The 13,585-nt window shown below is 46.1% G+C and overlaps 1 long non-coding RNA gene across 8 annotated transcripts in view; it reads left to right on the top strand.

Moving 5' to 3' along the window:
- The window catches only part of LOC112130133 (uncharacterized), a 61,213-nt gene that overhangs the window by 22,065 nt on the left and 25,563 nt on the right, over positions 1 to 13,585 (top strand). For all 8 annotated transcript variants that reach the window (XR_010138462.1, XR_010138465.1, XR_010138458.1 and 5 more), the window contains exon 3: positions 10,111 to 10,353. This is a non-coding gene — a long non-coding RNA (uncharacterized LOC112130133). The remainder of the gene's footprint in view (positions 1 to 10,110; positions 10,354 to 13,585) is intronic.

The raw sequence follows: 13,585 nt of genomic DNA, 5'->3' as shown, positions 1-13,585 counted from the left end.
AGAATAAAGGATGGAACAAAGAAGAAAAAGAACAGCAAGTTACTCTGAGTATTGTGGAAACAAACTGAAATTAGAGTTAGAGAGAGAAAAAAAAAAGGTCCGAGTAGTCTCAGGTATATGAGAGGCCAAGATGGGAAGATCACTTGGGTGAGACTGGGAAGATTGAGTCTGCAGACATATCATAGGGCGGGAGAAGTGGGTTAAGGACAGCCTCTGTTTAAGGGGCAGCAGCAATAGCCTAGGGTTGGCATGAGGCTTGCAGAAGAGTTGGAGTCTGTAGGTTCTTGATGGTCCCTGCCTTGGAGATGAGGAGAGCAAGGTTTCTTAATCCCAGTTCTAGGAGACCTTCAGTTACTCAAGGGTCCTTTGCCAGGTGGCCTGTGCCAACGTTGCTAGCCTTCTTTTCTTCAAAAATAGCCATTAGGAATAAGGGAAGAGCTCACACTTTCCCCTCTCTAAAAGAAAATAAAAGCCCCTTCCCCTCCAGGAAAACAATCTTGATTAAGAATCATCAGTTTATCAGACTGCTGGACGTTGCATATACAGCATGTAACTTCCAATTCTTCCCATGGTTTCTAGTGAAGATTCCCATTCTCTCCATCCCTCCCTCCACAAAAGGCCAGGAGTTTCAGGGAGAACTGGCAAAAAGAACTAACCTGCAGCAGTTTCTCAAAATATGCAAATAATCGAGTCAGGCTTCTTGGGAGAAAATGGAGGGAATGGAGAAGGGGGAGGCATTGAGACAATTAAATTTCACTGGAAGAAGTTGGGAGTTGATGGAAAGAAGGCAGTCACTTAGGGCTGTAAGGGCAGGAGGCAGCCTGGCAGTTGGCACAATAGTCCAGCGAAGAAAAAGGAAAATCATCAGCCAATTTCACCACCAAAAAGTAAAAGTACATATAAGCCCAGATGGAATGGAGATAGTGGTGCTAAATCTTCTGCATCAAGGGTGTTGTTCCCTTCAATGGCTCCATGTAGGTGACCCCATGCATTCTAATAAGAGAGACTCCTGGCTGAACCCAGGCAGTTTAATGATAGAGACACCTGGGAGACAACAGGCATTCTAATGGGGGAGACACTTGGCCAACTTCAGGCATTCTAATGAGAGAGATTCCTGGCCAACCCCAGGCAGTTTAATGATAGAGATACCTGGGAGACCCCAGGCATTCTAACGGGAAAGACTCCAGGCTGACCCCAGGCAGTCTAATGATAGAGACGCCTGGGTGACTCCAGGCATTTTAATGGGAGAGACTCCCCGCTGACCCCAGGCATTCAAATGGGAGAGGCTCCTGGCTGACCCCAGGCAGTCTAATTGTAAAGAAATCTGGACGACCCCAGGCATTCTAATGAAAGAAACTACCAGCCAACCTCAGGCTGTCTAATGATAGAGATATCTTCACGAGCCCAGGTATTCTAATAGGAGAGACTCCCAGCTGACCCCAGGCATTCTAATGATAGAGACACCTGGGAGATCCCAGTCATTCTAATAGGAAAGACTCCCACTCAACACAAGGCATTCTCTTGAAAGAGACTCCTTGCTGATCGCAGGCAGTCTAATTATTGAGACACATGGGCAATCCCAGGCATTCTAATGGGAGAGACCCCTGGCCGACCACAGGCAGTCTAATGATAGAAACACCTGGGCAACCACGGGCATTCTTGTGAGAGAGATCCGTTGCCAAACTTAGGCAGTCTAATGATAGAGACACTTGGGCAAATCCAGGCATTTTAATGGGAGAGACTGTCAGCCGACCTTAGGCATTCTAATGATAGAAACATCTGAGCGATGCCAGGCATTTTAACGGGAGAGATTCTTGGCTGACCCAAGACATTCCAATGGGAGAGACAGCTGACTGGCCCCATGGAGTCTAAAAATAGAGACAACTGGGTAACAACAGGCATTCTAATGAAAGAGACTACTGGCCGAATCCAGGCAGTCTAGGGAGAAAGAAACCTGGGCGACCCAAGGCATTTCTTTTGGGAGGGACTCCTTCTCGACCTCATGTTGTCTAATTATACAGACACATGGGAGACCCCAGGCATTCTGATGGGAGAGATTCCTGGCCAACCCCAGGCAGTCTAATGATAGAGACACATGGGGAACCCAAGGCATTCTAATGTGAGAGACTTCTGGGTGACCCAGGTAGTCTTATGATCTAGACACCTGTGCAATTCCAGACAATCTAATGGGAGAGACTTTTGGCAAAACCCAGACATTCTATTGAAAAACACTGTGGGCTGCTCCCAGACATTCTAATGAAAGAGACTCCAGGGTGAGCCCAGGCATTCTAATGATAGAGACACCTGGGCAACACCAGGTGTTCTAATGGGAGAGACACCTGGCCAACCCAAGGCATTATAATGGCAGAGACTCCTGGACAATCACGGGGAGTCTAACAATAAAGACACTTGGGCAACCCCAGGCATTTTAATGGGAGAGATTCCTGGCCAACCCCAGTCAGTCTAATGATAGAGTCACCAGGGCAACCGCAGGCATTCTAGTGAGAAAGATTCCTGGTCGACTCTAGGCCATTTAATGATAGAGACTTATGGGTGACCTCAGGCATTCTAGTAGTAGAGAGTCCCAGCCGACCCCAGGCATTCTCATGGGAGAGACTCCTGGATGAACCCAAGGATTCTAATGATAGATAAACCTGGTCCAACCAAGGCAGTCAAATGATAAAGACACCTGGGCAATGCCAGGCATTCTAATGGGAGAGACTCCCGGCCTAACCCAGGCATTCTAATAATAGAGACAAGTGGATCACCCCAAGCATTTTAAGGTTACAGACACATAAACGACCCCAGGCCTTCTAATTTGAGAGACTCCTGGCCAACCCCAGGCTTTCTTTTGGGAGAGACTCCCAGCCAAATGCAGGCAGTCTAAGATAGGGGCACCTGGGGGACCCCGGGAATTCTAAAGGGAGAGACTCCTGGCCTAGCCCAGCCATTCTAATGATAGAGAAAAGTGGGTGACCCCAAGCATTTTAATGATAGAGACACCTTAGCGACCCCAGGCCTTCTAATGTGACAGACTCCTGGCCAACCCAGGAATTCTAATGAAAGAGACTCCTGGCTGACTCTAGGCATTCTAATGATAGAGACACCTGGGCGATTCCAGGCAATCTAATGATAGAGACACTTCACAACAGCAGGCATTCTAATGGAGAGAATCCTGGCTGACCCCAGGCAGTCTAATGAAAGAGACACCTGGGAGGCCCCAGGCATTCTAACAGCAGAGACTCCCAGTCAACCACAGGCGTTCAAATGTAAGAGGCTCCTGGACGAAGAAAGCAGTCTATGGATAGAGAGAACTGGTTGTCCACAGGCATTTTAATGAGAGAGATTTTTGGTCGATGCCAGGCAGTCTAACTATAGAGACACCTGGGCGACCCCAGGCATTCTAATGGGAGAGACTTCCGGCTGACCCCAGGGAGTGTAATGACAGAGACACCTGGGTGACTGCAGGAATTCTAATGGGAGAGACACCCGGCTGACCACAGGCAGTCTATTGGTAGAGACTACTGGGCAAACACAGGCATTCTAAAGGAAGATATTCCTGTCCGACCTCAGGCATTTCAATGGGAGAGACTCCGGGCCAACCCCAGGCAGTCTATTGATAAATACACCTGGGTGACCCAAGGCATTCTAATAGGAGAGATTCCTGGCTGACCACAGACAGTCTAATGAGAGAGACAGCTGAGCGACCCAAGACATTCTAATGGGAGAGACTCCCGGCCAACCCCTAGCATTCTAATGACAATGATACCTGGGAGACTGCAGGCATCCTAATGGGAAAGTCTCCTGGCTGACCAAAGGCTGCCTAATTAAAGAGACATCTGGGGGACCAAAGGCATTCTAATAGGAGAGACTTTCAGCCGACCAAAGGCGTTGTACTGGGAGAGACTTCTGGCTGAAACAAGCAGTGCATGCATAGAGACACCTGGGAGACCCCAGGCATACTAATGGATGAGATTCTTGGCCGACCCCTGGAAGTCTAATTATAAAAAAACCTGGGTGACTTCAGGCATTCTAATGGAAGAGAATTCTTGCTGATCCCAGGCATTCTAATGAGACACCCCTCATCGATTTCCATCACTTTAAGGGTAGACACTCCTGGGTAATCCCAGGCATTCTAAGATGAGAGACTCCCAGCCAACACCAGGCAGTCTAATAATAGAGACACCTAAGCAACCCCTGGCATTCTAATGGGAGAGTCTCTCATCCGACGCCAGGCAGTTTTATAATAGAGACACGTGGGCGACAGCATGCATTCTAATGGGAGAGACTCCTGGTCCTCCTGAGGCATTGTAATGAAAGGGACACCTGGGCGACCCCAGACACCCAAATGGGAGAGACTCCCAGCTGACACTAGGAATTCTAATGAGAGAGACTCCTGGCCTACCCCACGTGGTCAAATGATAAAAACAGATGGGAGCGACCACAGGCATTCTAATAGGAGGGACTCCTGGCAAACTCCAGTGAATCTAGTGAAAGAGACTCTTCTCTGACCCCATGCAGTCTAAGGATAAATACTCCTGAATGACTCCAGGCATTTTGTTAACAAAGACTCCTGGCCAAATCCAGGCAGTCTAAGGATAGAGACATCTGGGGGATCTCAGGCATTCTAATGAGAGAGACTTCTGGCCAACGCCAGGGAGTCTAATTATATAGACTCCTGGGCGACCTTAGGCATTGTAATAAAAGAGACTCGTGTCCAACCCTAGGCAGCGTGATGATAGAGACACTTGGGCAACCCCAGGCGTTCTAATAGGAAAGACTCCTGGACAACCCCAGGCATTCTAATGATAGAGACACCTGTGCTACCCCAGGCAGTCTAATGATAGAGACACCTGTGCTACCCCAGGCAGTCTAATGATAGAGACACCTGGCCAACCGAGGCATTTTAATAAAAGACTCCTGCCCGAACCCAGGCAGTCTAATGATAAAGACACTTGGGTGACCCCAGGCATTCTAATATGCTGGGGTCTGTCCTGCAGACCCTGACTCAACAATGAATAAATAACATACACTGACACAGATCTTATGCTTGTCAGTCCTGCCAAGTGTCTGGGCCATTTACAGACTCCAAGGAGAGTCCTGTCAGCCGTGGCCCCGACTCATTGGCCCTCCCAGCATTTATTTAGCACACATTCAATGACAGAAGTCCCAAGCAAACACCACTAGAAGGTAATGACTGTTGCTGAACCAAAGAGTAGAGAACAATCATGCACCCGCGGATGGTCAGAGGTTAGTTTTAGAACCATATGAGTAAACAAGCTATTTAGATAAACTACTCTACATTCCTATGTTAGTTACCCTTGCTATAGTTCAAAGAGGATTAGGCCACTTTCAGCCAAGCTATCTGAAGCTATGCAAACCCCCCTGGCCTTCCAAGAAGGTTTATGTTTTATAATTTTCCCCACTATCCTGCTTGAACCCCTACATCTCCCCCTTTTCTGTTTTCTGCATTAGGTTTTTTTGATTGGAGAGTGCAGATGTATGCAGCAACAGGTTTGTAAGGCATGGCAGCCATTGCTTTTATTCCGGCTTTGCATCCTAGAATTAGCAAATCCCATAATATAATCATGATTATAATTAGCAACATTATTTTCCAGTCAAAGAGTGAACCATAGTGTTACTTGACATCTCAGTTCACTCTATGCCATCAATGAGGAACCCCACCGGGAGTATGTTAATTTCTTTTAGCCAAGCAGTCTCACTGTTAGAAGCTCTGAAGGGGGTGTTTGTTAAGTAACAGCACATAAAAAAGGGTGGATTTCAGAGATGAGCTTAATAGAGTGTAGCAAGTACTGGTTGCAGGCAGAGAGAGAGAATTAAAAAGGAATAAATTATTTGGCTTAACCTTATGCTTCTTCAGCATAATGTCTGGGGCCTGCATCATCCATGGAAGCTCCATCGTCTGGGGCTGCAGGTCCTGTAGGGTCTTTCTTAGACTGGCTGGAGTTTTTTCTTCTTTCCATCATTTGATGAGGGCGTAGTCTCCAGGCTGGTGCTGGTTTACTGGAAATTCTAGGGGTGGTGCCTGTGCTAAGAGACCTTTTATAATCTTTGTTAAAGAGCAGGTTAGTGCTTTAAGAAAAACCTGTTGTGCTTTATTTTGAAGTCTGGTTTACAAAAAAAACTGGATGATACCTTTTTTAACTTTAGCCAATATGTTTCTGTCTGATCTCAGAAGCTAAGCAAGGCAATTTTCTTCATTTCTGGTACCGGGTTGGGTCCTAGCCACACCATGGTATGGTTTAATGCATCGTGCTGGAATCCAAAGAGGACCTGAGGTTGTGGAAAAACAAGCATACCCTCTTCCCCACGTTAACAATTCATTTGGACCACACCATTCATTTCTGTTTACATCTTCGCATAAAACTGCAGGTTTTATGTCTTCTGAGGTTATTGCAAAGTGCTTTTCTACAGCTGATTGAACTTTGTCATCTAAATTTTAAAAATTAAGAGTAAATAAGGCGTGTGCCAATAGCATTGCAGGAACTTTACCCATACTCCCTCTTTTCTGTTTTTTGAGCATATTTTTAATGGTGGAGTGGGCACATTCTACTATGGCTTGTCCATATATGGGATGCCTGTGGAATATTGGATGTTCCATGTGTGGCAAAATTGTTGAAATTGTGAACTGGCATAAGCTGGACCATTATCAGTTTTAATTTTGGTGGGCAGTCCCATAAATGCAAAAGTTAAAATATGTTTAATGACATATTGAGTTGACTTTCCAGGCAGAGCATGTGCACTAATTAAATGACTGTTGGGGTTCTAGTCCTCAAAAGTTAATACCTGTGGAAGGAGGGGATGTGCCTGTGAGCTGACAATCCAGGCATTGCAAGATAATTTGTTTAGCCAGCCTCTGGGTAAGTTGAAATTGTTTAGATAAGTTCTCCAATTTTGGTGGAAAAATTGATGTGATTTGGTGGCTTGGTCAAGCAGTGATGTCATGACTTCTGGGTCAACTTGTTAATTTTCTTTTTTTTTTTTTTTTTGGAGACAGAGTCTCGCTCTGTCACCCAGGCTGGAGTGCAGTGGTGCTATCCCAGCTCACTGCAAGCCCCGCCTCCTGGGTCCATGCCATTCTCCTGCCTCAGCCTCCCGAGTAGCTGGGACTACAGGCGTCCGCCACCATGCCTGGCTATTTTTTTTTTTTTGTATTATTATTATTTGTTTCTTAGTAGAGATGGGGTTTCACCATGGTCTCAATCTCCTGACCTCGTGATCCGCCTGCCTCGGCCTCCCAAAGTGCTGGAATTACAGGCATGATCCACCACACCTGGCCAACTTGTTCATTTTCATAAGCCAATGGGCCAGGCAGAGAGCTGTGAGCTCCAATGCATGTGATAAAAATAGGATGTGTACTTAGATCTAGTAATTGCTGAAGTCAAAGAAAAAGAGCACACAGGATGGACTCAAGATTGGATTTAATTAATGCTGTTTTAAGGTTCTACAATAAACAAAGTAAGCTGAATCACTCACTATATTGATGGGCTGAGTGGAAAAATTTCCAAGACCAGTATCAGGGCCCCATTTCAGCTCTCTGAGTGCTAGTAAGCCCAGATTGAGTGACTGAATGATGGGTCTCCACCAGACTGTCACTTTTCCATGTTTACAAGAACCATCAGTAAATAGTGTTAAAGCATTAGGTATGGGGGCGTAAACTATTTTTGTGGGCAAGATTACTGGCATATGAGATAAGAAATGAAGAAGTTTATCAGCAGGAAGTTCATGCTCTATTTGTCCTGTGTAATCAGAGAAAGCTATTTGCAGATATATCGATATGTGCAATACTGCTTCAAATTGCTTTTTACTTAAAGGAATCCTGATGATATCAGGATCATAACCTAGCAGCTGATTGCATCGTTTGCAGCCTGAATAGATGACTTTAGTAATGAACTGAATATAGGGAGACAGTGTTTTAGTCCTGGTATGTGAGCAAAAAACCCATTCTAGGAAGCGTAGCCTGGGGGCTATTTGCCCTATTAACCCTGTAGGGGAGTGTTTGGTGGGAAAGATAAACAATTGAATTGAATAAGGTGGATCAATGCGATTTAGCTGCCTCTGAGAGGTGGCTTGCTCTATTTCCTCGATTTCCCTTTTTGCTGCACGGGTTAAATATCTGGGAGAATCCAGGGCTGGATTGCCCTTTAAGATAGAAAACAAGTTGTGTAGCTTATCAGTAGGAATTCCCAAAGTGGGTTGAAGCCAATTAATATCTCTCAGTATTTTTTGATAATCATTTTAGGTATATGAGTTGCTAGTATTTAATTTAACCTTTTGAGGTCTTACTCACCAGGAGGTTAGTATGTACCCAACATATATCCAAGGAGAAGAAATCTGTACTTTCCCAGGTGCAGTGATTAGACCTCTTAGCTGTGTATTCTTTATGACAGAGGAATATAAATTTAAAATATTGGCTCCGTTGGAGCTTCTAGTAGAATATCATCCACAAAATGAATATCTGTGCAATCAGGAAATTCTTTTCTACTTGGGAGCAAAGCTCAATTTACATGATACTGACACATGGTAGGACTGTTTAGCATTCCTTGAGGAAGGATTTTCCAATGAAATCAACAAGCTGGCTTTTCATTTTTGATAGCTGGTATTGTAAACGCAATTTTTTCTCTGTCCTGTTCTGCTAGGGTAATCATCTAAAAGAATGTCTTATGTCAACAACTATTATAGGCCAATCTTGAGGAATTGCCGTGGGGGAAGGGAGCCCCTGCTGAAGGGGTCCCACAGGTTGCAAATTGGCATTAATAGCACGTAGGTCATGCAAAAGTTTCCATTTCCCAGACTTTTGGGGAATGATGAAAATGGGTGAATTGTAAAGGCTGGTAGATAATTCAACATGCCCAGCTTTCAATTGCTCTCCAACTAATTCATGGGCCCTCTGTAATTTCTGTCATTCAGAGGTTACGGTTTTATTTTAATTGGATTTGGAGAGAGTCACGCTAGGGGCAAGCAAGAGATAACAGTGGCTATTATCTGAAAGAGGTCTTTTAAATTCTTAAATTTTACTTAAATCTTAGCAGAGAATTATAATTTGGGACATCTCTGTATACAATAAACACATGAAATTTTGCCGTGGGCCACCTGCGGAGCTGTAGAGCTGAGCGGGCAGGTCCCGGGGCAGCGGCTGCGATGTGCTTGCTCAGGCACTGCCGCTTCTTGTCTGCACCGCTTCTTTCTGCGTGTGCCGCTCCTTCCTCCTGCCACCAGGTGGCTGCTGCAGGCTGGGCGAGCCTTCCCGCGCACACCTTCTGCCCCTCAGTAGCAGGCCGCTCTGGCGCACTGGACCTGGCTTTTTGTCAACACAGCTGCCACGCAGGCCGAGTTTTTGGGAGCATTTGCTGGCTGTGTTTGCAAGCTTCCCTGCTTCGGAGTCTTTCTATTTACTACCTGCTTGACTGCAGCACTCTGGCCTCTAATGCTTTTTCTTAACCCTTTAGGTACCTGATTGCCTTGCTGACCTTGCATTACCAGGCAGGCTAAAAGCTCCGCTTCTAATGCCGCTTGTTTAGACAGGGTCTCATAGGTGTAGCGTGTCTCCTGTCCTTTTTCCTATCTCTTGGAGGAGGTGGCTCAGGAAAAACCTGTTTCTTTTTTGTTATTCTGGCCCGGTGATATATCGGGGCTGAAGGAAAAGGAGGTGGTAAGGCAGGTTACGGTTCCTCCTTCCCCTTTTTAGGCTCTTCTGTGTATAATGGAGCCTGGCCCACCCTAATTACAGCCCATAGCGTTAGAGGTGTTACTGGGACCCGTTGCCTTTGTGCATAATGCTGTTTAAGATTTCTCCCCACTTGTTCCGAGAGCTTTATGTCTAGCATGCCTTTTTCTGGGAACCATAGGCTTTCACTTGTAACAGTTTGCATTAAGTCATTTAATTGAGCCTGCAAAACTGAGGCTCCACTAACCTTAAGCAGCTGTTTCAACACTTTTATATACTGTTTCTGTTGAGCTGTTAACTGTTGTCTCATGATGAAACCTCAGCCTGAACAATCTCCCTTGAACTTGGAGATCCTGAGTGGGCACCAATGACTTACTGATTACTCGCTGACGACAAGGTTCCTTTTTCACCTTCATTTTCAGGGTGTCCGTCGCGCTTCCTTCACTGCCTTGATCATGTTGGGGTCACCACCTGCGGGGGTTTGTCCTGCAAACCCTGACTGAACGTCGGATGAATAATGTACACTGACACAGATCTTATGCTTGTCAGTCCTGCTGAGCATCCAGGCCACTTACAGACTCCAAGAAGAGTCCTGTCAGCCACGGCTCTGACTTGTTGGCCCTCCCGGCATTTATTTAGCACACATTTAATGACAGAAGTCTCAGGTAAACACCACTAGAAGGTAATTATTGTTGCTAAACCCCAGAGTAGAGAGCAATCATGCACCAGTGGATGATCAGAGGTTAGTTTTAGGACCACATGAGTAAACAAGCTATTTAGGTAAACTACTCTATGTTCCTATATTAATTACCCTTGCTATAGTTCAAAGAGGATTGGGCCACCTTCAGACAAAGTATTTGAAGCTATACAAAACCCCCTGGCCTTCCAAGAATGTTTGTGTTTTATAGTTTTCCCCAGCATCTTGACTGAACCCCTACACTAATGGGAGAGGCTCTGGGACAAACCCTGGCATTCTATTGGTAGAAACAAATGGGCAAACCCAAGCATTTTAATGATAGAGACAGCTGGGCTACCACAGGCATTCTAATGTGAGAGACTCCTGGCCAACCCATCCAGATGATCCCAGGCATTCTAATGGGAGAAACTACCAGCCAACTGGAGGCCGTCTAATGATAGAGACACCTCGGTGAGACTAGGCATTCTAATGGGAGAGTCTCCTAGCTGACCCCAGGCATTCTAATGATAGTGACACCTGGGAGAACACAGCCTTCATATTGGGAGAGACTCCAGCTCAACCCCAGGCATTCTCTTGGGAGAGACTCCTTGCTGATTGCAAGCAGTCTAATTATTGAGACACATGGGCAACCCCAGGCATTCTAATGGGAGAGAACCGTGGCTGACTGCAGGCAATCTAATGATGGAGACACCTGTGAGGCCACAGGCATTCTTATTGGAAAGACCCGTGGTTGAACCCAGGCATTCTAATGATAGAGACACCTGGGGGACTCCATGCATTTTAAAAGGATAAACTCCCAGGTTACCCAACACATTCTATAGGGAGGGACCCCTGATGAACCCCAGGCATTTTAAAGGGAGAGACCCTGGCTGACCCAAGACATTCTAATGGGAGAGACCCCTGATGGAACCTAGGCAGTCTAAGAATGAGACATCTGGGCAACAACAGGCATTCTAATGAAAGAGACTCCTGGCTGAATCTAGGCAGTCTAAGGATAAAGAAACCTGGGTTACCCATGGTTTTTTTGTTTGTTTGTTTTTGTTTTTGTTTTTGTTTTTGAGACTCGTGGCTGACCCCAGGCAGGCTGTCTAATTATAGAGACACATGGGAGACCTCAGCCATTCTAATGGGAGACACTTCCAGCCGACCTCAGGCAGTCTAATGATAGAGACACCTGGGTGACCCAAGGCATTCTAATGTGAGAAACTTCCAGTCGACCAGGTAGTCTGATGATATAGACACCTGGGCGATTCCAGACAATCTAATGGGATAAACTTTTGGCAAAACCCAGGCATTCTAATGGGAAAAGATTGCCGGCCAATCCCAGATATTCTAATGGAAAAGCCTCCTGGCCGAACCCAGGCAGTCTAATGATAGAGACACCTAAGTGACCCCAGGCATTCTAATGGGAGAGACTCCCATCTGACCTCAGGTGGTCTTATGATTGAGACACCTGGGCAACCACGGGCATTCTAATGGGAGAGACTCTCAGTCATCCCGAGGCATTGTGATAATAGAGACACCTGGGCGACCCGAGGCATTTTTAATGATAGAAACACCTGTGTGACCCCAGGCACTCAAATGAGAAAGACTCCCAGCTGACACCAGGCATTCTAATAAGAGAGACTTTTGGCCAACCCCAGGCAGTCAAATATTAAAGACAGTTGGGCAAACCCAAGCATTCTAATGGAAGAGAATATTTTCTAACCCCAGGCAGTCTAATGATAGAGACACCTGGGCAACACCAGGCATTTTAATGGGAGAGGCTCCCAACCAACCCAAGGCAGTCTAATGATAGAGACACCTTGGCGACTGCAGGCATTCTAATGGGAGCGACTGTTTGCCAACCCCATGCAGTTTAATTAAAGTGACAATTTGGTGACCCCATGCATTTTAATGGAAGAGACTACTGGTCGTCCCAAGGTATTGTAATGACAGAGACACCTGGGTGACCCCAGGCATTTCAATGATAGAGATTCCTGTGGACCCCAGGCACTCAGATGGGAGTTATTCTTGGTTGACACCAGGCATTCTAATGAGAGTGACCCCAAGCTGACTACAGGCATCCTAAAGATAGAGACACCTGGGTGACACCAGGCATTTTAATGGAAGAGACTCCCAAACGATCCCAGACAGTATAATGACAGACACACCTGGGCAGCCCCAGGCATTCTAATAGGAGAGACTCGAGGCCAAACCTTGGCATTCAAATGATAGAGACAAGTGGGTGACTCCAATCATTTTCAGGATAAAGACACCTGAGTGACCATAGGAATTCTAATGTGAGAGGCGCCTGACCAACCTCTTGCATTCTAATGGAGAGACACCTGGCTAAGCACAGGCAGTCTAATGATAGAGATACCTGGGCGATCCCAGGCATTCTAATGAGAGAGACCCCTGGCCGACCCCAGGCACTCTAATTAAATAGACATCTGGGTGACCCCAGGCATTAAAATAAGAGACTCCTACCCAATCTCAGACATTATAATGGGGGAGAATCCTGGCAGTTTATTGATAGAGACACCTGGGCGACCTCAGGTATTCTAATAAGAGAGATTCCTGGCCGACCCCAGACAGTCTATGCATAGGGACACCTGGGCGATTCCAGGCATTATAATGGGAGAGTCTTACGGTTGACCCCAGGCAGTCTACTGTTAGAGACACCTGGGCAATTGCAGGCATTCTAATGCAAGAGACTCTTGGCCAACCCGAGGCATTCTAATGATAGAGACACCTGGGAGACCCCAGGCATTGTAATTATTTAGACACCAGTGAGACCCCAGGCATTCTAATGGGAGAGAATTTTGGTTGACATCAGGCATTCTAATGAGAGACTCCTGTCTGATGCCAGGCAGTCTAACAATAGAGACACCTGGGCAACCCAGGTATTCTAATGGGAGAGACTTCCAGTCATCCCTAGGCAGTCTAATGATAGAGAAACTGGGAGACCCAGACATTTTAATGGGAGAGACTCCTGGCCAACCCAAGCAGTCTATGGATAGAAACTTGGGTGACAACAGGCATTCTAATGAGAGAGATTTCTGGCCCACCCCAGGCATTCTAATGATAGAGACAAGTGGGCAACCCCAAGCATTTCAATGATAGAGACACCTGGGCGACCACAGGTATTCTAATGTTATAGACTCAGGGCTAACCTCAGGCATTCTAATGGAGCGATTCCTGCCTAAGCACAGGCAGTC

Source organism: Pongo abelii, chromosome 20 (assembly GCF_028885655.2).
Source record: "Pongo abelii isolate AG06213 chromosome 20, NHGRI_mPonAbe1-v2.0_pri, whole genome shotgun sequence".
NCBI classification, from domain to species: Eukaryota; Metazoa; Chordata; class Mammalia; order Primates; family Hominidae; genus Pongo; species Pongo abelii.
This window is presented reverse-complemented; position numbering and strand designations above follow the sequence as displayed.